At 37.0% G+C, this 27,936-nt stretch overlaps 1 pseudogene; it reads left to right on the forward strand.

The window, feature by feature from the left end:
* The first annotated feature begins 4,622 nt into the window (after positions 1 to 4,622).
* The window catches only part of LOC140519465 (splicing factor C9orf78-like), a 37,683-nt pseudogene continuing 14,369 nt past the window's right edge, over positions 4,623 to 27,936 (forward strand).

A 27,936-nucleotide genomic window follows, 5' to 3' on the forward strand; every position in this document is an offset into this window, starting at 1 on the left:
TATATAAATGTATAGGCTTTTGTAACTTTGAACACAGCACCATGTATCCATATCAGCTACATGGTACTACACGATACATGATAAGTATTTGTCCTTTTGTTTACTCATCAATAAATAATATCTCTTTTATTTGTAGGGCAAATATCTGAATTTCTTTTGTTATAATCAGGAAGTATATAGCAAGTTCAATAATTTTTAAAAATATGATATACCTAATATATAATTCTTCATTGACTCACCAGTAATTGACCCTGTTCTTGTAAAATGTTGTACTTGTTCTTGAGTTTGAAACAAAAACCTGTATTAGGAATATCAGTGCATGGTTTTTAATAGTGATATCCAGTACATTTCTTTAAAGTACACAATTTTTTCAGGAACAAAAGAATTAACTCCTATTGGAATTTTTCCACTAAGTCATCATTATGGGCATTGAATGAATACTCTAATTAGTTAGCATTTCTAATGGGAATATTACCTAAATTAAAATCAAGATGAAATGTTCATACTTACTAATCTGCTGCGTGGGAGTTGGAACTATATATTGCATCCGTACTTAGTTCTGTAAGCTATAAAATCCTAACTGCTTCCCAGAACTCTTGGACTAGATTTGTATTCCCTTTCTTTATTGAATACTCCTTATTGTTATTTTTTCCAGTAAGGAGGCCTAGCACAGTCCAGCAAGGATATTAAAAGCAGGAAATCTCTGTTCTAGTACACAGCAGAATTACCACTATTTTTAATGTATATAATACTCTCACTATTGATGCCGTGAGGAAAAACATTTTACAATATTCATTAATATGAACATAAATGTAAATGAAGTTATTATACTTTTGACTGTTTCCTCACATTGACAAATGATGACTACCCAGGTCAAAATGACTGAAACTATGTGGTTGATAAACTTAATTATACAAGGAAAAATTTCAAGAGCAAGGGATGTTTACTTTGAGCAAGAAAAGATAAAAGAAAGATGATTACTGGCTTCAAATATTTGAAGGACTGACTTAAAGGAGAAAAACAAATGTTTTTTCAATTTGGTCACAGGGGGCAGAATTCAGAAAAATGAAAAGATGTTTAGGGAGGCCAAATTTACATCAAAATGAGAAAGAGTTTTTCTAACTGGAGTTTTCAAGTAGTGAAATGGTCTGTGTCACTGTAGCACCAATGCAATATTAACAGAACATACAGCAGCCATGAATATGCAGGCACAATTCTGAATTATGAAATACCACAGACTCTCCACATGGAAGGCAGAGCCAAAACATTTATTTGGGCACCAGAGAGCCAAATCCATCATAATCTTTATGCAATAATGATGCGGAGGGCAACATCAGCCCCAAGTCTTCCCTCTGCTAGGTTTTCCACAAACCAACTCCTTTAAACAAATCACAAACAGGCTCCCTTAAGCAAAATGCCCTTCTCTCACTCAGAGCCAGCTGCCTGTTTGCCTATGTCCTTCAATTCTGATTGTTCTTACCATTTTTTTCTCATCTCTTCTCTAGCTTCACCTCTTCCTTTTCCACCCTTCCTGCTCCACCCATTCAGCAAACTTCTCCCACCATAGGTTCCATGTGACTCAGACCTCCAGGTAACCAAGAAGTCACATGGGCCTATTAATGAATGAGAAAGATCTTCCCATTTAAATTACCATTACAATCACAAGGTAACAATCTTCTTGTCATTGGAAGTATACTGCCCCCTCTAAATTTCCATTAGCTCTTTTTCCTCACTGCCTGTTTCAATTAAGGAAGCAAATTTACCTTTCTTTCCCTCAGTTTCATCATCTGTAAAATGTAGGAGGGATATTGGAATAGGTCCCTTCTATCTCTAAGTCTGTGATCTTATTAAAAGTAATACAAATTACTGAGTCTTATACCTTACAAATTTGGTAGAAAATTTCTAGAGACTCAATGTAATCCACAAAGTACACTAAACATAGTGCATTCAATTTACTAAGTGCTTGATAAACATATCACTCCATGTAAAAAATTCTAATTTGGGGCCCATAAGATTCATTGCAATATGTATTTGATTCACTGAATGACCTGGTGATTTTCAGCTTATGTTTCTAAAGATCAAGAGGTGTATCATATCTCCTCTGTCCCTCATGAAATTTTCTGTTTGCTTAACTATATTTCACTAACATTTGTTCTCTTCAATTCTGACTTACATCCAGATTTAGGAAGATTGGAATCTGAGGTGGTGGCATGGTTTTCTTTTCAGAGGATCATTGAAATACCATCATGGTAGATATAAGAGCACATAACTTACGAATATATAGGAACAGTATTTTTTGTTGTATTGCTGCTTCTTTTAAACTTATATTAGTTGCTTCAGGGATGGAAATGCAAATCTAGTCATTATGTTTGATATCAGAACTGAAAATAAAAGATAATGAACAAAAATAATAGCTTTGCTTTCAGTGTGTGAAGCTGTTTTGACATGCTATTCACATACAAAAATGATGATGAGAGAGGGAGGCTCAGATTGGGTTCATCTTATCAGTTGATTTAATAGCTTTCTTGTGTCCACACAGTAGTACTCACTAATTTGAAAAATGCTAGGAAAAGAGAAATTGACAGAATCAGCAAAATAATGCTCAAGCATTTGGAAAGTGGGAGCAGGGAGAGGGATGGGTGCCCACAGTAATTCCTTGATCGCTTGATCATTACTTTTCCAGAACATTCCATTTCAGTTTTAACCAAACCTATCAGCTCACTATGATACCAGCACAGGCTCCCAGGCTTGTCATTTGTTTGTGAACAAATGTGTAAAGAATTTCAGCAGATGTAGCTATGGAAATAAAAATAGTCTCAATTGCCAAGTGCTTAAGCTCAAGGGCCCCTAACCTCTACTGCTTACTCAATATACAGAAATGTGGGAAAGAATGAATCAAGTATTTAGAACATGTCAAAATGAAACAGGTCAATTTGCCTTCATATTTTTTGTTGTTGCTGTTGCTGTGATATAGTTAAGATGTTGAAATAATTTTTGAGATAAGCATTTGTATTCAAGTAAAATCATTCATTTGAAAGAGAGATTGAAAATCTGAAGCTAACATATGTTACACTGGCAATTTTATCAGAAAGATCTTCAACAAGTCCTTTTAGCTTCATGACACTTTCTGTACTGGCAAAAAAAACACTGCTTCATTGTGATCATGTGTTGTGAGGTAAGAGGTGTACTCTTTCTTTGTAGTGTGAAGTTCACCTTTACTTGTAAATGTCTAATTCATCTCTGAAAACATTTTTTTTTTAAAGATTGATGTAGACTAAAATGTTCTTATTCTTTGACCTATAGATACTGCTTCTAGACGTATACCACCCAAAAGGTCCAAGATAAGAAGAGAGGTTACATATACATCAAAATATTTATGGTAATATTTTTAGTAGCAAAACAAACAAACAAACAAAAACCTAAAACAAACAGAAACAAAGCAAATGCTCATGGACTGGGACTTGGTTACCAAATTATGTGTTCCTGAGTGTAATGAAATATTACTGCCCTTTGAAAAATGATGAAAAAGCAATAATGATGGGAAGCCTTACATGAAATGATTTGACATGAAGTAACCAGAACTCAATATAACTATTTATCTATATATATATGTATCTATACATATCTCTCTCCCTCCATCTCCCTCCCTCCCCTCTCTCTCTATATATGTATACCTGCATCCATGTATACGCACATATGTGTGAGAAAATGCACCTGCATCCCTTCTTTGAAGAAATGGGCAAATAGGTATCTGGAGTATATCATATACTATCAAATTTGGGTGCTGTGTATTTTAGTATTGTTGAACAGTTTTCCTTTCTTTTCCCCTTTGTTACATTGTCTCCCTGAGTAAAGGAAGAGGATGCATAGACTTGGAATGAAAGGGTTATAAAGCAAAAAGCACCTATAAAATTATTATAGTTATTTTCAGACATTTGGAGCGTTGTCCCATGGAAAAAGAATTAGATTTCCTCACCTTAGATCCAGAGGTAAGAACCAGAAACAATAAAATTACAAAAAAAAGCACATTTAAGTTTCCTAGCAATTAGAGTTATTCAAAAGAGGGTGAGATGCCCCAAGAAGTGGCTTACTTGAATTATTTGAAGAAACGCTTGGTGATCACATGTCACATTAGAAAAGGATTCTTTTTCAGGGACAATTTGTGCTATATGGTTTCAGAGCTCACTTTGGATGCTGATGTTCTGTTCTCTTATGAACCTGAATGACTAACAGAATAATGATACTCTACAAAGAAAATAGAGAATTTAAAGGAGCATTTTGAATGTGGTGATTTTCAGAGGTTGATGAGAGGTAGAGATATTCAACCCACAGTCATCCATGTGGAAGTGAAGAAAGGTTAAGGCTATACATATAGAGTACAGAATGATCTGTGGAGATATTATATCTGAATCAATAGGAGCAAACAATACTACTTTTAGGAAGAGTGTAAATAGAAATAAGAAATCAGATAATGACTGAGTCACATTTAGGGACTGGGAGATGGATATGGCTTAACAAAGAAGACTAAAAAAAAAAAAAAGCATGGATATCATTGTCAGTGGTGCCTATTTTATCAGCACCAGGTGACTGGAATGATGAAATAGTGTTTCATCCAGTGTAGGATGGACATGAATTATGGAAAGCTTGTCGTTTATGAATTAGTCTACATTAAGCACAATATGTTCAAGGAAAAAGTGGCTGATTTCAAGGGGATAGCTAAAGTAAAAAAGAACTGTGTAAGCCAAGCAAAGGTAGGTGATGTGGTTAGTCAATTCTGCTTTCAATATGGAGCTTTAGGAGAAAATTATTCAGTACAATGAGTAGCTTACTCAGAAATAAATTGCTCTGAAAATTCTGAAATTGTAGAGTTTTTGTTTGTATGGATCTATAGTCATTCAGTCAATGCTTCAACTAAAACTCACTGGTTGTTAGAAGGATTACCCATTCCCATTTATGCCAGAACTAGTTCCTATGAGACTAGTTATCATCTACCTCAAAACCTGTTGTATCTCTATGGCAGGAGGTCCCTATTATATGGCTTTGTTTCCTTATCTGTGGAGGAGTGCAGCAGGATATTAAAGCGTAACAGGGACAAATGCAGGACTGTCTTGCTCTGAATTACATAATTTGTACACTGGAAGAGCTGCTTCTGTTAGGGAAGATTTAGGGGCTGAATTATGCTCAGGGTTCTCACAATAAGAATACCTGTCCACAAATGGTAATTTCTGCATATCGTGGTTATGAAGTTCACATGCCATATCAATACAAAATACTACTTTTGCCTTTTCTATGGGAGGGAAGAGAGTGTTTTGTTTTAGAATCTCAAATATTCTTGTAACTATGCTGCTGGGCAAAGCAGATGGGAGTAGTTCCATGACAACTAGTAAGCTCAGCAAAAACACTGATGTTACGGAACACCTGGATGATACAAGGATGCATCAATAATTTTGCATGTTGTTGTATTTGAAATCAATTTAATATTAAGTTTTTCTGCTAATTGATAATAGATAATTATTAGACTCACTAATACATTACATACATTTCTTATTGAAATTTCAGTTGTACCAATTAAAGAAAGGAAGGCAGATGAGTGGTAGCTATGGTGTGCAGTGCTGGTCCTATTTTGGATTTATTATTGCATTTTGATGCATAATTTACCCAAACTTATCTTGTTTACCGAAGAGCTGACTATTTACTTAATTCAGCAAGTTATGCCCCATGGACCAATCACCAAGCAATGAATTGTAAAAGGGTATGGAGAAGAATTGGGACAGAACATATAACTCTCTCAGGGCATTATTTAAACCCAATTGGAGAACAGTTTTCTTAACAACTGTATGTCTATTTACAGTTCATTAATTGTGATAGTTCCTACTAACTTAAACTCTTACCATTCCCATGAAATAAATAAAACTGCATGTAATAATGGTATTAATATGTAGACAAGACTTTATTCTCTATGAGAACGAAGCCAATAAATGTATTTTCAAATACACACAAAAAGATGTTTGAGAAGGAAGAAGTCCGCATTTCACTGGCACATTGAACATGGCAGTTAGGGTTTGGGTTAATAATTGGCTAATTATTCATTCAGTGTTGGCCAACAGCAGACAAGTAGTCCTGAGATTGAATCTCAAATCGATTATCTACTAGCTATATGACTCTTGGCAAATCTTTAAATTGAAGGTAATAAAAGTACCCAAGTAATTTTGTTGTTGTAAAGATCACATGAGATACATGTAAAATCTTTTGCAACTTTCAAAGCACTATACAAATGCTCATGATTAATGTGAAGATCACGTAACCCATAAACATTGACTATATTATCTAACTATTATATTAAAAGCAATGTGAGAGGCGCAATGGGTAATATATGGTCTCTGCCCTCAAGCTAATGAAAATCTCATTCCAAATTCATATTAAAACTTAGATCTCCTCACTCAATGATTTTTTTTTATTTAGTATGAAACTTCCTGAAAAGAAATCCACATTACATTTACCAATGCCTTAGTAGATAGTCTTACCGATGTGCTATGACTAAAAATCCATTACTTGATGACTCTTATGCCAGGGGTGACTTCTTGCCTTAGCTAGGCTGATTTTAGCATGAAAGATATTTAGATTATTGATGTACCCATAATAAACTTTATAGTTTATTTTAGAACTACTACACTTTGTGCTATGTTGACATTGACTTCATAAATCCAGGGCCACTTCTGTTTCACATACAGGCATTGGAACAGTGCTTCATTAGAAGTAGACAAAACATGAGCTTAAAAGTATGTGACAAGTCACAAAGAAATTTGGAAAAAAATTAGCAAAATTACAAGGTAGACTATTGTTATTACTTCAGAGAAATTGCTGAAAGTTTAATTGCTCTAGGAAATTTTCATGTGGATATGATATTTGAAATGAATCTTTAAAAGGCTATAAGATTTAAGAAGGTGATATCAAAGGAATGTTTTATGGCTCTGGAAAAAATGAGATTTTTCTAGAAGAAAAAAAGGGAAAAAATATCAATGGTTATTACGAAAAAAAGTAAAGAATGGGCCTACAAATTCCAGTTCACAAAGTAATAGTCATGAAAAAGATTGATATTTACTTTAAAGAAAAGGTTGATTAATGGAACACATTAGGTACAGAACATATGCAAACAAGCAAATGCAGTAGTTTAATGTTTGATAAATGCCCAAACTCTAGTTAACAGGGGAAGGACTCATTATTTTTTAAAAATCTCCTAGAAAAACTGGAGCACAGTCCAGCAGAAATTAGGGTTAGAACAATACCTCCTTATATCAAGATGAACTCTGAACACACATGTGATCTAAATATAAAAGGTCACATCACAAACAAATTTCCTTGGGGGACTAAGGAAAAAAAGTCCATTTTGAACCCATGGTTGGGGAAGAGTTCATGACTCAACAAGTGAAAGAGAGGATCATACAATATAAAGTAGATAATTTTGATTATATAAAATAAATAAGGGTTTTACACAAATAAAAAATGTGTAGTAAAAATGAGAAGAGAACCAGGTAACTGGAAAAATTTTTGCAATAAATTTCTTTGAAAAAGGTCTCATTTCCAAGATATATAATAATTCCAAAATCACAACACAAAGAACCATCCCCCATTAGATAAAAGGTGAAATAATATGACTAGCAAGCTTTTAAAAGAAAAAAAAAATACAACTATCCACAATAATATGAAAAATGCTCTAAATCACTACTATTTAGAGAAATTCTAATTCAATCAACATAGAGTTTGCACCCATTCATCAGAAGATAAAATGACAAGTCGAAAATGACTAATATTTGGAGGGGCTACAGGTAAACAGGAGTACTAGGGCATTGTTGGTAAAACTCTGGTCCAGCCATTCCAGAAAGGAATTTGAAGCTATATTCCAAAAGTTATTGAACTACTCATGCCCTTTGATCCCCTTGACACTACCAGTACTAATCAATATTATGCCTATGTCCTAAAGAGATCAAAGCAAATGGAAAACAGATGTGTGTATAAATACACATGCATGAACATATACACACATGTATACATATTTATATGTGTAATATTTACATATAATCGATCTATATCTTTCTATCTACAAATATTTATAGCATTTCTTTTCATAATAACCCAAACTGGAAACTCAAAAGATATTCTCAGACTGGGGAATGGCTAAAAAAAATTGTAGTATGTGAATGTGATAAAACATTATTGTAAAAGAAATGATGAAAAGATAGTTTCAATAAAATTGGGAAGAAGTCTTGTGAATGTGAGGAAGAGTGGCAGGAATAGCACTAAGAGAATGATTTATATAATGACAAAAACATAGAGGAAACTACATTTGATAGACTCACTCTGAAAAAATGCCAATGATACAAGTATATAACAGACTAAAAGGGAGACAGCGATGTTAAAATATGTAGAAAGAGTCATACTTTGGGGGGAGGATAATTTATTTTCTTGGAGTATGGATGTTTGTAGTGGAAGTTCTATTTTTTATTTTTAAATAATTGCTCATTTGGAAGGAGGCAGAAACATTATAAATACTTGTAAAATAAAGACATTCATTAAAATACATTTAAATAGCAGACAGGAGAAAGGTACTTTAGGCAGAGGGATCACTGAGATTAATGACATGGAGAGGTGAGGCCATGAGACATGAAGTCTAGCCTGACCTGAGAGCTGTGTTTGAATTGAAGAACAGGACTGGGAAAGAATGTTGAGAAAAGGCTGGAGTGAAAGGGCCTTGAATGCACATTTGTTGTATTTGAACCTTATTCTTCAGGAATAAAGAAAATGATTAAAGGACTTTTTATCAGAGGAATGTCATTGAAATATTAATAGTGGGCATATATGTAAAGATTCATAATAATAAAGAATTCTACAAATTACCATATTTGATACTCAAAATAACTCTGAAATGGTACATACTTTATTATCTGTTTTACAAATTGAGAACTGGAGACTCAGAAAGGCTAAGTGGATATGAGATTTCCTTAAGGTATAGTTGAAAGATAAAGAGAGGTGGGGGAAAAGGCAAACCTCTTTCCTTTCTCATTTTTTCCACCATACTCCAGCTCAATAAAATACTCCTCCTTGTGCTCTTCCACCTAGTATAGATGCTGTAAGTATTCATCCCATGATCATTAAATGTTCTTGAAATTAATCTTCTCAATGTCAAATGAAGTGGTTTTGTTTGGTATATGAAGTATGATTTAAGCCTTGCCAAGTAATTCTGGGCAAGTCACTGTTGTTTTAGGTTACTCCTCTGCTATGACGATAATAATAGCACCTCCCTCCCTCATATATATATATATGTATATATAATATGAACATATGGATGAGTGTATATACAAACACATATATACTATATCTACTTACATCTGTTTTGATTCAGCTTTCAAAATGTTACCTGCAAATTATAGCTAAATTTGGCTATACTTTTTTCTGCACAAATTAATATATGAATTTGGTTGTCTGACAACGAAATAAATATATTTTGTTTTATACATGGACTTTTTTTTATCAGAAATTGAACGTACAGAATTCTTTCTCTATGAATTATCTCACAAATATCCTTCTAATTCTATTCAGTTGTATATGTTTGGGGTAATGAAGGAGTATTTTGGCTTCAAAGTTCATGTTAAGATTCCCCCTTTTCTGCTCCAAGTTGCATAGGAGATTTTCAACAAAATCTGTAACCATTTTTTGATGGGGGACTATGCACGTTGCAATGATTTAGAAGGCCTTGTGAAGATTAGCATACTCATTATTCACTTGGAAGGTACTTGTTAAATGAAGGTGGTTATGAAAATAGATTCCTGATTCAAGCACATGCAGTTTGTTTCTAATTTTATTCTCTCCAAACCACCTGCAGCTCAAGGATCCAAGCATGTAACAAAACATTAAAATCCATTGAACTATCTTTTGAGTGACATTCCATTGACTGAGAGTTCTTATGAACTTATCTTCTTTGGACTTTGACCCTGCTTCATTGGCCAAGAGTTGCTCCTTAGGCACTAACTACCTATGTGACAACAGGTAACTTGCTTCATAGTTCACCTGTATATTTTTCATAAAATGATAAATGATGTTTGGAATTTATATTGACAGTCTGCAAAATTATGAAGGGCCTTCTGAATCCTTGAAAAAGGTATCGTATAGTATTACTGTTAAGCACACTTTGATAATCCATTTGTGGTGTATTTGTTAAGTGCCTATTGTGTGCCAAGCACTGGAGATACCAAAAGAGGCCAAAAAGATGATCATTTCCCTAAAGGAGCTCACAATTTAATGGAGAAGACAACAAACAAACAAATATGTACAATCAAAATACATACAGGATAAATAGGAAATAATAGAGTATAGGCACTAGTATAGGCACTAAACTAACCTAAGGGCTAGGGAAGGTTTCCTATAGAAAATGAAATTTTAATTGGGACTTAAAAGAAGCCAGAGAAGGTAATAGGCACAGACAAGGAGGGAGAACTCTCTGTGCATGTGAGATAGCCATTGCAAATGCCTTGAGAAATGTAGTGTCTTGCTCATAGAACAGCAAGTAATCCAGTGTTATTGGATCAAACAGTGTGTGACAGGGAATAAGGTTTAGGAAGATTCGAAAGAATTGTAGGAGGTTAGGTTAGAAGAATTTTAAATTGTAAAAAGAGGATTTTTAATTTAATCTTAAAGGTATTTGGGAGCCACTGGAGTTTATTGAGTGGAGTAAGGACTGCCATACTTGGACCTGCACTTTAGGAAAACCACTTTGATGACCAAATGGAGGGTAGATTAGTGTACAGAGAGACTTTATGTTGGCAGGCAGACCCACAATCAGGCTGTTGTAGTTGTTCAGGCATAAAGTAATGAGGGCCTCCACCAAGTGGTGGGAGTGTCAGAAGAGAAAATAGAATGTATTTGAGAGATGTCTGGAAGGCGAAATAAACAGGCCTTTCCAACAAATTGGATATAGGAAATTAGAAATAGTAAGAAGTTAAGGATGAAACCTAAGTGGCAAGCCTGAGGGAATTGGAAGATCATGTTTTCCTTGCTAGTAATAGGGAGATTAGGAATGGAGAAGAATTTATAGGGAAAGACAAAGTTTTGAACATGTTGATTTTAAGATGACTACATCTCATTCTACAGTGCTAAATTCTTATTTATAATATTTAATAAATCATAATATTGATATTGTTCAATGGACAAAATACTGGGTTGGATACCTTAGGACCTGCTTTTGAATTCTCTAGATTTATTTTCTGTTTGTGTGACCTTGAAAAAAATTACTCCTCACTAGGTCTCAGTTTATTCATTGATAAAAATCGCAGATGGTTGGATGAGATGATCTCTAGAGCCTTTTCTAACTCTAAAGATAATTCTATATCTAATCCCTGATCAAATTTTTAAAAAAATGAAAAGTATTTGCAGAATCTTGGTATTTTAAAGCCTTATATAATTGCTCTATTTCTAATAAAAATTCATAATTTAATTTCTCATTATCCTTGATTGATATAGAAAACATGATTCTAAGTTCTCACAGGATATTCAAGACAGATTTGAAAAAGTAACATAGCCAACACACAATGATCTCATTAAAATAGTCCAAGTCAGCACCGTTGGTGGATATTCTTAAAAGAAAGTGTAGTGAAGTTCTTTTTTGAAGAGAAATTGACTGGCATCAAATATTAATTTTGATTTTAAAGGGGATTTGATTTTAAAGGGTTGCTTCCCTGTACTGACAAACAATTTATGACCCATGGAGATTTGTCCAAGGACACAGAACATTTTTTTTTTTTAACGATGGATTTTCGTCATTGGACTCCTAGGCCAATGTTCTTAGAACATTACAAAACTTTAGAAAGAAAGGTATTGCATTCATATTTGTTATTGTCAATTATCTCCAAATATCTTTACTGGAATGATATTGCCTTTACATTATAGAGACCAAGTAGTCTTGCAGCGGGTAGCCCTGTCAGTGTTGGCCAAAGGGTTTAGAATTAATTGATTTTGTTAGTCACTTCCAATCATTTGTCTACTTGTCAAATCCACACAATAGTCAACTCAATTTAGTTAAAGTTCGATAATGAGTACTTGATTATGAAAAGACATTTTTTGGTAATCAGTAAACCTGGTTTTTCCTGAAGGGTAGACATCAGTATAGAAAAGATCTTGAGTATATAAAGTTTATAGTTTGAGGTCTATATTGGTCATTTATTGATTGTGTCACAGCCAATTTGGGGTTATTTTTACTTCAGAAGAATAGAATTAAAATGAATTCCATCTACTATACCACAGAGATAATTTATGAGGGGACTATGTCATCTTTCATTGTTACTAGGCATAGGAGGGGCCTCAGAATACGTGCTTGGGCTTGATTCTGTGAACTGAAGTCAGCTATCATCATAATTTAATACCACAAAAATGTTTTAACAATTCCCATTTATATAATAGTCTAAAATTTGTAGAGTGTTTTCCTTATAACATTACTATAATGTAGAGAGTGAAATATTATTTTTACAGATGAGAAAACTCAGGATTAATGATTTGCCTATGGTCAAATATCTGAGGATAAATTTTATATTATGCCTTGTGGGATAGATGTGGAGAGGCAAGTTTCATTTTGTATATCATTAGAAGAGCAGAGTTCCTTTGCAAACATATGCTTCTTTGTTTATATTTGCATAATATTTGAATCCAGAGCTTCTGGTATTTAAGTTCAGCTCCATATTCACTATTCTATGCTGCTTTTCAACTGAACATTTCAGGATCCACTTTGAAATTCACTTGGTTTAGCTAATAAAGATAAGCAGATATCTGCTATTTTCATGGAGACATGAAAGAGTGGATTTGTCCTTTTAAGAAAAAGGGACTGAGATAAGAACTAATGCCACTGATAAGGAAGGAGGGCACAGATTCAGAATGCCAAGAAAAAGCATAGATGGCTAATGTACACTGCAAGATAAATTATGGGAAGAATGGATTGAAATATGAGCTTCTCCTTCCCTTTATTTCCCAAAAACAGAATTCTACACCATGAATGGAGGGACATGGTTTCTAAATGAGTTCTGAGAGGCATTTTATACTAATTTGTATTGTTGCTACTGTAAGTCTTGGACTGACCATTAGTGGCTCCACCAGCACAACTACGTGTCATAGATTGTGGCCTCTTCACAGATCATTGACTGCTATTTAAATATTCCACTTCTAGTCCTTTGGCTAAGGATTGACTCTGATTATGTGGGTTGTTCTAGCTTGCTGTTATAATGAGACAAACAAAGCATAATAAAATAATTGATAATATCAACTTATTGTGCAGACATTCTTAATTAGTCACTGTTAATTACTTGAACAAGAATGCCATTGAAATGAAGATTTCATGTAATGTAGATAAATAGGTCAATAGGGAGATCATTTATTAAGGACATATGTGTTTATTATCATGTAACCATGTACTGTGCTAAATATTGGTGATACAAAGAAAAATCATTCAAGACAGAGGATGGGCTTAGGTATAATGTGAATAAGTTAACTTGTAAAAAGGTACTAGAAAGGGAGATGATTTGGACAATATGGTCTGGAGATAGCTGAGATTGAGTTAAAGGAATAGATCCAAGAACAATAAAGTAAATGTCCACCTGTCAGAACTCAAAGTGGTTCAAGGCAGAGTCTAAGTTTCCACCATGGTGGAAATAGGGTTGAAGTCTAAAGTGGAGGATTTCTAGAAGTGACCTTGAAAATGATAACATCCATTTCCTTATTTGGCAATGAGAAACGTAAGGACCATGGAACTCAAGTAACTTTCCAAAAAATCACAGAGATGAATTAAAATTTTAAAAATGATGAAACTGTACCAATAAGACATTGTCTTTTCATCTTCCTTTTATTTATTTACATTTAACATTCACTATTTTCAAATTTCAAATTTCAAAATCTGTCCTTCACACCTCTACCTCACCCACTGAGAAGGCAAACAATGTTAGTTCTACATGTGAAGTCATGCAAAACATTTCCACATAAGCCATGTTGGGAAAAAATAAGGTTAAAAAAGTATGGTTCAATCTTCACTAAGAAGTCATCAATTTCTTCTGGAGGAGGATAGCATATTTCATCATAGGATCTTTGGGAACTGTTTTGAATCATTGTCTTTACAGATGAATATTATTATGACACTCTTACTGTGTAGAATGTTCTTCTGGTTCTGCTCACTTAACTTTGCATCACTTCATATAAGTCATCCTAGGTTTTTCAGAAACCAACCTCCCATCATTTTATATTGCAAAACAGTATTCCAACACAATCATATACCAAAATCTGTTCAGCCATTCATCAATTGATGGGCATACCCTAAATTTCCTATTGTTTGCTACCACAAGAAGAGCTGATACACACACACACACACACACACACACACACACACACGTTCTTTCTCCTTTGATCTCTTTGAAGTATAGACCTACAAAGAGTATTTCTTGGTCAAAGAATGTACACAGTTTTATAGTTTTTTGAGCATAGATCTAAATTGTTCTGCATAATAGCTGAACTAGATCACAACTCTGCCATCAGTGCATTGGTACCACAATTTTTCTACATCTCCTCCAGCATTGGTTATTTTCTTTTTCATTCATATTAGTCAATCTGATAGGTGTGAGATGGTACCACACAGTTGTTTTACCTTGCATTTTTCTAAGTAGTGTGATTTAGAGTATTTTTGCATGTGATTATTTTTTTGTTTGTTTTATTTAGTATTTTATTTTTTCCCAGTTACATGTAAAAACAATTTTAACATTGGTTGCTAAAATTTTGATTTACAAATTCTCTCCCATCTTTTCTCCCCACACCGCTTCATGAAGAAAGGAAGCCATTCAATATACGTTTTACACGTGTAGTTATGCAAAATGTATTCATGATAGTCATATTGTGAAAGAAAACATGGACAAGGAAAAACAATCTCAAGAAAAATAAATTTAAAAAAAAAAGTATGCTTCAACCTGTATTCAGATACCATCAGTTCTTTCTCTGGGGATGAAAAACATTTCTTCTACATAAATCCTTCAGAGTTGTCTTGGATCACTATATTGCTGAGAATAACTAAGTCATTTACAGCTGATCATTTTGTAATATTGCTATTACTTTGCACATGGTATATTTCACTTTGAATCAGCCCGTGAAAGTCTTTCCAGGTTTTTCTGAGTACATCTCGCTCATAATTTCTTATAGTACAATAATATTCCATTACAATCACATACCACACCTTGTTCAGCATTCCCCAATTGATGGACTTCCCTTCAATTTTAATCCTTTATTCCCAGAAAAGAGATGCTATAAATATTTTTGTACATATAGGTCCTTTTTCTTTTTAAAAATGCAGACCTAGCTGCATTGCTAGGTCAAAGGGTTTATGTGGTTTTATAATTCTTTGAGCATTGTTTCAAATTCCTCTACACAATGGCTGAATCAGTGCACAACTTCAGCAACAGTGCATTAAAGTCGTGTGTTTCCCAAATCCCCTTCAAGATCTGCCATTTTCCTTTTATCTCTTAATAGTCAAGCTAATAGGTATTAGGTACTGCCTAAGCATTCTTTTAATTTGCATTTTTCCAATCAGCAGTGAATTAGAATATTTTTTTCATATGGTTATAGATAGCTTTGATTACTTTACTTGAAAACTGATCATATATTTTGATCATTTATCAATTGAGAAATGCCTCTTATTTTATAAATTTGACTCAGTTCTCTATATGACTGAGAAATCAGACCTTTATCAGAAAAAAAACTTACTTCAAATTTTTTTTTTAGTTACAATCACTAATTTTATTTCCCTCCATCCTATTTCTGCTACCCCCATTTATTTTATTCTCTCTCTCCTTTCACCCTCTCTCTATTCAAAAGTGTTTTACTTCTGACTATCCCTCCCCCAATCTGCTCTTCCTTTTATAACTCCTCTTTCTCTTATCTTCTTCCCTTCTACTTTCCTGTAGGGGAAGATAGATTCCTTTACCCAATTGATTATGTATATTATTCCCTCTTTGAGCTGATTCTGATGAGAATAAGATTCACTCACTTTCCTTCACCTTTTCCCTTTTTCCCTCTACTATAAAAGTTTTTTTATCTCTTTGATATGAAATAATTTACCCCATTCTACCTCTCCCTTTCTCTTTCTCCTAAGACATTCTTCTCTCATCCCTTAACTTTGTTTTTTAGATATTATCCTTTCATATTCCACTCACACCTGTCTGTTTATATTCTATTTTCTGTCTGTTTATATTCTATATTCTGTTTATATTCTAACTACCCTAATAATGAGAAAGGTCTTATGAGTTAAAAATATCATCTTCCCATATAGGAATGTAAACAGGTTAAGCTTAGTAAGTCCCTTACAACTTCCCTTTCTTATGCTTCTTATGCTTCTCTTGAGTTTTGTATTTGAAAGTCAAATTTTCTATTCAGTTTTGGTCTTTTTATTAAGAATGCTTGAAATTCCTCTATCTCATTGAATATCCATTTTTATCCCAGAAGAATTATACTCATTTTTGCTGAGTAGGTGATTTTGGTTGCAATCCTGCTCATTTGCCCTCCATAATATCATATTCCAAGTGTCCCAATCCTTTAATGTAGAATACACTCCATTTTGTGTTATCCTGACTGTGGCTCCATGATACCTGAATTGTTTCTTTCTGGCTGCTTGCAATATTTTCTCCTTGACTTTGACAACTTTGGAATTTAGCTATAATATAAAGCACTAAATTTCCATTTCAAGAAAGTCTATATAATAAATATTACACATTTTGTTGAGAGCTGTCCGTCTTTTCTTTGCTTCCTGGTCAGTTGTCTTTTGTTCTCTGCTGTGCACTTTCTACTTTGTTCTTTTTTCTCCCTTCATACTCCTGAACCCCAGAAAGTGACAGTTCAGCACTGATGCACACACACACACATACACTCACACACTTACACATACATGTACTCAGATATCTATAGTCACCCTCACACATAGACATATATATTCATGTTCATCTATGTAAGACTGTACTATACTTATTTGTCCTCTGCCTATCTGAGAGTGGACAGCCTCTTCCTTCTTGAGTCCTTTTCTAAGTCCATCAGCTCGGCATTTCCTATACCACAATAGGGGCAGCTAGGTGGTTCACCAGTGTAGGAGTCAGGAGGACCTGAGTTCAAATCTCACCTCAGACACTTAACACTCACTAGCTGTGTAAGCTTGGGCAAGTCACTTAACCCCAACTGCCTCATCCTGGGTAATCTCCAGTCATCCTGATGAACATCTGGTCACTAGATTCAGATGGCTCTGGAGGAGAAGTGAGGCTAGTGACTTGCACAGCCTTCCCTCACTCAAAACAAAGTCAAGTGCAAGTTGTGTCATTATTTCTCTGATGGTATCATCTTCTTCAGCAATGAAGGATGAACACACACACCACAACAAAATTTCCACTTTATACCATCTAGTTGTTTTAAGTAGTCTGAAACAATATTGTTGAATATGGCTGACACATAGTGTAGTTCCCCTATTTTTCTATTTTCATTAAATCTATTTTAGCCTTAAGCTTGTCCAAGATCATGATTGCCACCACTGTTCCTTTTTCCCTAACAAATTCTACTGATTTTTATTTTATGTTCTTGCATATATCATAGGTCCTATCCCTCCTGACTCCTCTACTTCCACCCACTACCTCGTCCTCCTATTACTTAATTTATTCCCCCTCCAAGGATCTCTCCCTTATCCCTCAATCCCATTAATCTAAAAACCTTCTATACACCTTTTAACCTATTCCCTTACTCTCCCCTCTAAAGATCCCTCTCTTATTCTCTTCCCCCTCCCTATCCCTTTAGCATTTCATTTCTATCTGAATTCAGAAAACTTTTATACTCTTTCAAATATATATGAATTGTTCCCTCTTGAACCTATTCTGATGAAAGCAGATTTCCAAAACTTATTAGTCTTCCTTCCCCATCTAATTCCTCTGTGTGAGTTCTTCCTCTCATAACTCAGTTGTGCAAAATAATTTTTTTTTGTAGCTATTTCTTAACAATTTTACTTTTGGAAATAATATCATGCTCAGGTCTACCTAAATATTTCTCATGAAGTACCCAATTACTAGTAACGATCTTAGACATATGTTTTACATTTCCATATAAAGCCGGTAAACAGTCTGTCTTTATTGAGTCCTGTATAACTAGCTTTCGGTATGTTCCTTTTATTTCTCTTAGATCTTCTATGTCAAATCTTCTTTTAAATTTAGTGTTTTTAAACCAAATCCTAAAAGTCATTAATTATTTGTTTTTTTTTTCCATTCAGAATTATGATGCCAGAGTGTAGGGCATATTCAAGGAGGTCCAGTGCCTTCAATTTGATGGCTGCTGAGCCCTTTTTCAGGGCTGTTTTCCACCTTGGTTTAGACCTGTTCTTCCCAACTCTCACCTGTGGCTCCAAGAAGCTGCAGCATACCCAGTGGCCACACCCCAGTAAACCATTTTGGCAAAGGGGTCAAACCAGGTTGAGGGTAACCAAGGGGTCTTAAAGTCTCTCTCAAGAACTCTGGATTTGATTGTGCAACATGGGAGACACTATCACAGGACCACTCAGTATGGTGTGCTCACATCAGAAAAGATGATGTGCTCTATGAGCAAAGCAGAATTGAAAGAGCATAAGGGAAACTTATGATGCACAAATTTGGAGTAACCATCCCAAATGTTTATATGGACTATCTGTGCCCAGTCTGTGGTAGAGCATTCCAAGCTTGTATTGGTCTGATCAGTCACAGTTATAGACATTGAAACTTCACTTTATCATGGTGATGCCACTTTGGTCCTCTTCGAGAACAAAGGACAACAACTAACCAACCAACTATATTTGGCCAGAATCCTAGTTCTTTGGCTCTTTGATATATACTCTTCCAAGACCTGTGGTATTTTCATGTCACTGCCTATAGGTCTTGTGTGATTCTAATTTTTTCACCACCATTGTCTTCCTTATGGATTTCCTTTACTAATTGGTTGTCTTTCTTTTCATAATCTTTTTATTTTTCTTGGATTGTTTTAATTTTTTCTCAATCTATCTCATAAGATTTTTAAAGTCTTTGTTAAGATCTATAAATTCTTTTAGGGCAAACAACCATTTCACATTACTTTTTGGGATAGAAGAGGGTTTCTTTGTTTCAGTAGTCTTCTCTGAAGTTGAATTCTGGTCTTCTCTATAACCAAAGTAAATTTCTATGGTTTAATTCTTTCTCCTTTGCCTGCTCATTTTAAAAAAATGTAGCAGCTTTTTTTGTTATCACCTCTAGCCCTGGGGGATGGGGGATGGTGTCTCTAACCTCAGATCCTTCAGTTCTCCCCTCTGGCTTGAAACCAAAACCAAGATCTCTAACCTCCAGTAAGTGCCCACAGGCAATGGTGTCCCTGATCCACTACTTCTGTGCTCACTAGGTATTGACTCCTTCCCACCCAGGACTGCTTCTCCTATGACATAACTACAAGGTCTCTTATTCCTTGTCAGCAGAGGTTAACTAAATCTTCCCCATCTCAGATGCCCTCACTGTCCCTAGGGTAAAAGTTCCTGTGGCTGGGGCTGAGGCTGGTTCTCAACCCAGCTAACCCCAGGGCTCTCTATTTTTTTGTTTAAGTAGAACTAGCCTGGAGATATTTTTTCTTCACAGGGACTAACCTTCATCCTAGAATTTATCCTCAGATCTTCCCCCATTTTCCCAGAAAGACCACAGCTCTTCACCTATTCTTATTTATTTTTACTGCTCTACGTTGACCCCGAGGTGCTATTGTATGTCATTTGCGGGGGGAAAATCTGGAGAGCTTGGATTTTCTGACCTATTCCACCATCTTCCCAGAATCTTCTCTATGCAGAGTCTTATATCCCTTTGGGCATAGTTCTAAACTGATTCCAGAATGGTTGGATCAGATCACAAATCCACCAATAATGCATTAGTGTTTCAATTTTCCTGTATCTCCAATATTTAGCATTTTCCTTTTCTGTCATATTAGCCAATCTGGTAGGAATGAGATGGTATACTCCAGAGTTGTTTTGATTTGCATTTCTCTAATCAATAGTTATTTACAGAATTTTTATATGACTATAGATTTAATTTCTTTGCCAGAAAACTGCCTATTCATATTCTTTGACCATTTACCAATTGGAGAATGACTTGTTGAATATGATCATCTCATGGAAAGCTTTATGTTTCTAGTGTATTGCTACATTTTCCAAAGTTTTGTGTAGCACAGAGGTTTTGCTCAGTTTTCATTAATATAAAAATCTGCATTTGTCAGAGTAGGGTCATTTTGTCCTTGGCTACAGCAGAATATAGACACTATAATTGGATTAATAAAGGAAGAAATGTCATTATGACTTCACAAAACATTTAGATATGATTAAGTAGAGAAGGGCAAGTGTTCGGGGTCAGAGCCCGAACCCCTGGATCCCCCTGACCCACAGGCTTCTACTCTGTGGGCCCTGAAGGAAGGAGACTGGAGACAAGATGATCCAGGCAACAACAACTCTTTATTCAGCTGAGGGTTAGGGTTTATAAAGGCTGATCCACCAATCACATACATGCTGAGCTCATCCCATTACTTCACCATCTCATGACTGTTCCACATCCTTACACCCGCAGTAAGGAAGAAAGCTTATCTTGTTCCTGCAGCTAGTTCCTGGGTTCCCAGGCTCACTTGTAACTTTACTGTACAGGACATTGGTATCTGCAGGAACATCAGGTTCCAGGGTCACACAGAGCTTCTGCCAGGGTGCGCATCAGCACCGTTCCCACGGGAACAGGCTTTGCCTCTGACTTGCACCCCCTGGGACCCTCTGGGCCCCTTACAACTCCCCCTTTTTGTTTTTGCAGCTCTGAGGTACCATACAAGCAATTCCAGGGGAGCCACAGTTTTGATCCAAGTCCGTAGTTCTATACAGGTGAAGTCTGGTATCTGTCCCATCACAATCACTACTATTATACTGCTCTGCACCTCTGCCCACATTCTTGCTAACCCTCCTACATATAGTACATATAGCTAATTAGCAGGCCTAAGGCCATAGCAGATGTAAAGAAACAAGCAATCACAACACAGCTACTACATAGTTTTTGTCACATCTAACAGCCAGATGTTGCACCATCTCTTTCTACAGAGAATGTATGATTTACCTTAGCAGGGAACATAGCATATGTGGGTTGCTGTGTAATCATAGCAAAGGGGTCTGATTGAGAATTGATACATCGAGATAAAGTACAATACATATCATCCTTAATACCTCATGGTGGTGTGTCTGGTCTTGAAGGAGTGGTGGCCTAATAAGTGAGGATCCTGTTCCAATCAAATAGCAATATATACATCTGAGTAACAATATACATACATCTGACATCTGAGTGACAATATAAATACAACTGAGTCTAGGATACACATGACTGGTCAGTGAACAGTACTACGTAACTGGCACATGACTCCTATAGGTTCAGCTGACTGCTACAGGAGGAAGGGAGATAACGGCTGCTGCTGGGGCAGACTGTGTCCTTGAGGGAGATAACGGCTGCTGCTGGGGCAGACTGTGTCCTTGAGGGAGACACTGCCTGAGATGGTATTTAGGGGCTAGAGAGAAACATATTCGGGAAAAGTGATTTCGGTATTAGGGTCCGAGGACATACGTTCAACTGTATACAATGCGAATTCGGTCTTAGGGCCCAAGTACATCTGGCCAAACTGAGGGCCCACTACGGCCAAACTGAGGGCCCATGTCACTCCCCCTTTTTGTTTTTTGATGAAGAGAAGAACCCAGATCTACGGCGTAAGGGACGAAGGTCTCAGCGTCTGCAGCCGGCATCCTGATGAGAGGGGACGGAGAGCCGTCCCAGGCACACAAGGTCCCGATAGTGGAGAGGCCACAGCAGTCCAGAGGGTAACGAGCCGCAGACAGTAAGTCACATAGAGCCAGAACCAGTATCTCCAAAGTGGAAGACACGAAACCCGGAGGAGACAAAGCTGGCAAGGAGGTGAAGCAAGCAAAGGCCAAAATCGACCAGAAGGAGTTAAAAATGGTAGTTACATCATTCTGCTGTCTTCTGAACATACGTCCCCACACTGTCCCTACATGCTTAAACCCCCTGAAACTGGCACAAAAGTACCTGGAGCAACGATCGGGGGATATGAAGGACCTTGATGACCCCACACACCCCACCTTCCCGTCTGCTTTCCCTAGTGTCAATCAAACCTGTTATGCATCCAAAGCTGTTGAACCCACCATCCAGACTGCTTTACCTTCCACAACCTTCCTACCACAGACAGGTAGCACACAAGGCATAGCGTCACTACCAGAGCTGTAGGGCCATACACAAAAGAGACCCCTAACTCGAACTGCACAACTGAAGAGACGTCCAGCAATGTTGCACAGGCTTGTTTATGTCCATGCTGGAAGAAAACTCGTAGAAATGAAGTGGAGAATACATGCACACATGGATTTCAACCTTTGCGTGTCAAAATAGCAAGATCTTTTCTGCTGCAGCACATCTTCCAGAAATCTGTCCGGTGCCTTTACAACAGTGTCACTTGAAGACAAAACCGTTTACAATGATAGGGAAAGCGAAAGTAACATTTCTCAAATGAACCAAAGCCGTAATCATCACAGAATGCCCAGGGAAAAGGCGCAGGGGAATTTCGTGTTGGTAACAGTATAAGACTGAGTACAGAAAAATGGTACTTCTTTTAAAATGCTTCTACACAATGAGGACATCTTAGGGTGAAAGGAATGTACAGAAATGTTTGATCATACCAAGTTCAGGTAAAATAATATCAGTGTTCCGATAAAACTAATATTGGTGTTCCCAGTACAAAAGGGCTCACATATGTTGCTGGTCACTTGCTATATTCAGAGAAATTTGCTATAGAAGGAAAAGCAGGGACATGTGGCATACCAACTAAGACAGGGTAAAACATCCCTGACTCTGTTTGAATTGGGTAACAGTGCAATACTCCAAACCATGCAGTATCTATTCCATAGCCAGACTCAGGAATAGTCAGGTGAGAAACATTCCTTTTTCCAGGACACAAGGGAAAAACTGACCAGGAGGATCCCATCCTAGAGTGAGTCTAGAATTGTCCCCTCGGTGTTTCCTATCCAGATACAAACTTCACCTGTTAACAGTGCAGGATCACAGTCCTTCTGAGTAACTTGTGGCAATTCTCTCAGATACTGATTTAATGCAAGCAACGATACCCAAATTCAAACTCAAACGTAAAATGAAACTAGCTATAGTCCCAAATGCCTTTACCTTAAACAGCAAGTTTCACTGCTCACAGCTCAGAACCAGACACAGTTCTTTCTATACTCATGGAGTTGCAATAAGCAATGAAGATTAACAGGACTCACATACATATGAGATTTCATTTAAAATCCTTCCTTCTCAACTTTAAAACTTGTCCTGATATAAAGGTCAATTATTAAAAATCTTTTCTGTCTATTACAACTATTGAGCAAGTCACATTCATTGTTTATGAATTATATAAGCTAAACAAATTTCTTTCTTGGGACTGATGACCTTGTCCACATGAAAGAGGCCTTGGCAGTTTTACAAAATAAAAGGAATTGGCATGGATCCCATGCTTGCCAAACCCCAAACATACAGGAGGACTGTTCTGAATGGGCAGAACCAGTCTAAATAAAATTTTTACTCCATTCTTTTCTTTCTATACGCAGTAATCAATTAACAATTTTAGGTTTAGCATTACAACAGCAACTTCAAAACGTAGGTAACACTCTTACAACTTTCAAAAATGATACACAAATTATTTTAGCTGTAACTTCTGTAACAGTCAAGGGGGAAAATACCTGGTTTCTCTAAAGGGCAATCACAGCACTATAAGACAAGGGTACAGGACAGGTAAAGTTTACAATAACATAACTTGAAAATTCAGAGTTAAATTGCCTTTTGTAACACAATTTCTGGAATACCATGATCACTAACTGTACAATACAAGACAGTGTTATTACAATTGAGAAACACAATAGTAACCCAAACAGTGAACTGTAGGTACCGTTATTTACATTTCCAATATACACTCATAAGTGACTAGCAAGCACTGCCTTCTCCTCAGGCTTGATCAGTGGGACACTATACCCCTGACCCATGGTTCCCGTTTAACTGCGAGGCGCTGCTACCCAGCGACTTCTTCCCGCTTCCTGCGAGGCTCTCTCTGCGCTGTTAATCAGCGACTTCTTCCCACTACGCGCATGGGGATCTCTGCGCCGGCTGACGGCGACTTCTTCCCGCTGCGCGCGCGGGGCTCACTGCGCTGTCTAACAGCGTCTTCTTCCCGCTCCCAGCGGGGCTCCCCCGTCTCCCCACTGCCCGCAGTGAGGGACTCGCGCTGGCTGTCCAGCGACTTCTTCCCGCGGTTAGCGGGGATCTCTGCGCTGCCTGGCAGCGACTTCTTCCCGCGGTCAGCGGGGATCTCTGCGCTGATGAACAGCGACTTCTTCCCGCTCCCAGCGGGGCTCACCTTACTCGCTTACGGGCGTTTGGTCCTTCCCCCCAACTATGGGGGGCCTGTGGTCCCTGTGCTTACCCCAGTCCCCAAAACTTTGTGAATCTGCCCTGTCTGAATTATCCAATGAGAAGCGACATCATACACTTAAAACAATTACAGCAAAGAAACTTTTTCTCTTTTTGGTGAGACATGAGATGAGTAAAACACTAGTTAGGTTGCCTCCATAGGATGAGGGGAAAAAGTTCCCCAATTTCTGGTCTGTCTCCCCACCTTCACAACCTGGCCAGGGTTAAAAGGTAGAAAGAGAGAGAGAATTTTACCAACAACTTTTCAAGGTACTACCCAAGTTATTCTAGTGGGCTTAGATAGCAGCCCCTACTAAAACTGTACATACATTGTTTCTTGGTACATGTTTCTGACCTGACCTGAACTGACTTTAGCAGTCACATAAACTACACAAGAGGAGTTCCTCTCTTTCTCTCTCCCATTCTCTTCCCTGATGCTGCAGCCATCAGAGAGAGAGAAACAGAGGGGGAGGAAAAGAGATAACTGCATTCCAACCAGCACAAGGGCATCGGCGGTATTAACACACAAACACATGCACACAAATTACAGAAAGACAGAACACAGACACAGACACTATGTACAACCTAGGTATGTGGCTTTCTTTCTTTCACTGTGGCCACTCGGTACCATTGTCTGAGGCGTTGAGTCTCCTTGTTGGGCTTGGCTCTCCATGCTGTCAGGTTTGTCCCTCCTTCAGGTCCTGGGCTAGAGTATTGTTGTGGCAGGGCTCCTCGGCATTCTGAGGGCCAATGACCCTTTCTTCTACGCTTTGGGCATGGTGTTTTAGGCCTCACTCCTGGCCTGCTCCTACAGTCTTGTTTAAAATGACCTGTTTTTCCACAGCTATAACATTTCTGTCCTTGTCTCATGCTGGCAGCTTCAGTTCTATACTGTCTCTTTACCTGTTCCTTCACATGAGCTGCGAATGTTACTGAACCTACATCTTCACACCTTTGCATCATCTCTTCCACTCCTGCAGTTCTGGGCAATCCTGTCATAGCCATTCTGCCATCTGTATAAGTTCCTGTTCGTTTTTTCTGTAGCTTTGGATATAATCTCTCTGGACTAAGCTCTCTACCTGTTTTATCTATAAGCAGGGTTACTCACAGTCTGTAACTTTCTTCTTCTTGTCCCAGTCAGCCGAGTGCACGTCTCTCCCAAGCTCCACAGAACCACCGGGGCACTGACTGGAGCATGCAGGTGGCATCACTCTCGTGCGCTTCCGAGCCCACGCCTTGCAGGGGGACCTCGGTTTCCCTTCCGGTCCCTGTTCGGGCGCCAATTGTTCGGGGTCAGAGCCCGAACCCCTGGATCCCCCTGACCCACAGGCTTCTACTCTGTGGGCCCTGAAGGAAGGAGACTGGAGACAAGATGATCCAGGCAACAACAACTCTTTATTCAGCTGAGGGTTAGGGTTTATAAAGGCTGATCCACCAATCACATACATGCTGAGCTCATCCCATTACTTCACCATCTCATGACTGTTCCACATCCTTACACCCGCAGTAAGGAAGAAAGCTTATCTTGTTCCTGCAGCTAGTTCCTGGGTTCCCAGGCTCACTTGTAACTTTACTGTACAGGACATTGGTATCTGCAGGAACATCAGGTTCCAGGGTCACACAGAGCTTCTGCCAGGGTGCGCATCAGCACCGTTCCCACGGGAACAGGCTTTGCCTCTGACTTGCACCCCCTGGGACCCTCTGGGCCCCTTACAGGCAAGATGCCATCACAAATTATTTCTTTTTTTTTTTAGCAGGATTAGCATTGATAAAGTTCCTGTTGATGTCTATAAAAGGAGGTAAATGAATAAAGTGAAATAGTACGCCCCAATCTATTGATTAATCCTGAAGATGCTAAAGAACTTATCTTGACAAGGCAGGTAGGTATGAATAGACCTTGTCTGAACCATAAAGCAAGGGTACCTTAAGCAACTCTTTTTTTCCTTAATCTTACACAGTTAAGCCAAGAACACCCGAATCATCTTATTATCAGTAACTATGTCTTTATAGTTATATCTTCACCTAAAGAATGTTTATTTTTTTATTGTTTTATTATTTAACCCAAATGATTATTATGTCTTTGGGAACAAGTCATTTCATTTTGCATTCTAACTCTTAGTAGAGTGTCTAGAACATGCTAGATGTTTAATAAAAAAGTTTGCTTGTTTGGGAAAACAATTTCCTTTTATTAAATTGTAAGTTTCTTCATGGCAATTCTATTCATTATGATGTACTCCAAGTTCCTACAATACTAATGTATCATTTTACATTAATTTTTTTTTATGTTAAGAGTATTCTAATCTCCCAATTACATGTAAAGATAGTTTTCAACTTTCACTTTTATAAGATTTTGAATTCCAAATTTTTTCTCCATCCTTCTTTCCTCCACTTGCCCCTCCCCAAGATGTCAAGCAATTTGATATAAGTTGTACATATACAATCATATTAAACACATTTCCACATTAGTTATGTTGTGAAAGAAGAGTCATAAAAAAAGGGAAAAATCATGAGAAAGAAAACAAAAAAAATGAAAATAGTATGCTTCAATCTGCATTCAAACTACATAATTCTTTCTCTGGATGTGGATAGTATTTTCCATTATGAGCCTTTGGAATTGTCTTAGATAATTGTATTGCTGAGAAGAGCTAAGTCTAACATTCTTGATCATTACACAATGTTGCTGTTAATGTGTACAATGTTCTCCTCATCCTGCTCACTTCACTCAGCATCAGCTCATGTAAGTCTCTAGGTTTTTCTGAAATCCAACTGTTCATTATTTATTGTAGCACGATAGTATTCCACTACCCTGTACCTTGTTCAGCCATTCTCCAAATGGTGAGAACCACCTGAGTTTTCAATTCCTGGCCACCACCAAAAGAACTGCTATACATATTATTGTATATATGGATCCTTTCCCCTTTTTAACGATCTCTTTGGGATATAGACCTAGTAGAGGTATTGCTGGATCAAGGGTATGTAAAATTTTATAGTCCTCTGAGCACATAAATTGCTCTCCAGAATGGTTGGATCAGTTCACAATTCCACCAGCAGTGCATTAGTGTTCCAATTTTCCTGAACATTTACCGTTTTCCTTTTCTGTTATATTTTTGTAGTGCCAACACCATATTTACAGCACCTACAGAGGCCATTCAGCACAATTCTGAATCACAAAGTGCAACAGACTCAGTTGTTCATGAGTAGGCTGGCTTAATATGATAAAAAAGACAATTCTACCTAAATTAATTTGTTTATTCAGTGCCATAACAATCACAATATCAGATAATTATTTTCTAGAGCTAGAAAAAATAATATCAAAATTCATCTGGAAGAAGAAAAGTTCCAGAATAGCAAGGGAACTAATGAAAAGAAA

This window comes from Notamacropus eugenii, chromosome 1 (assembly GCF_028372415.1).
Source record: "Notamacropus eugenii isolate mMacEug1 chromosome 1, mMacEug1.pri_v2, whole genome shotgun sequence".
NCBI lineage: Eukaryota > Metazoa > Chordata > Mammalia > Diprotodontia > Macropodidae > Notamacropus > Notamacropus eugenii.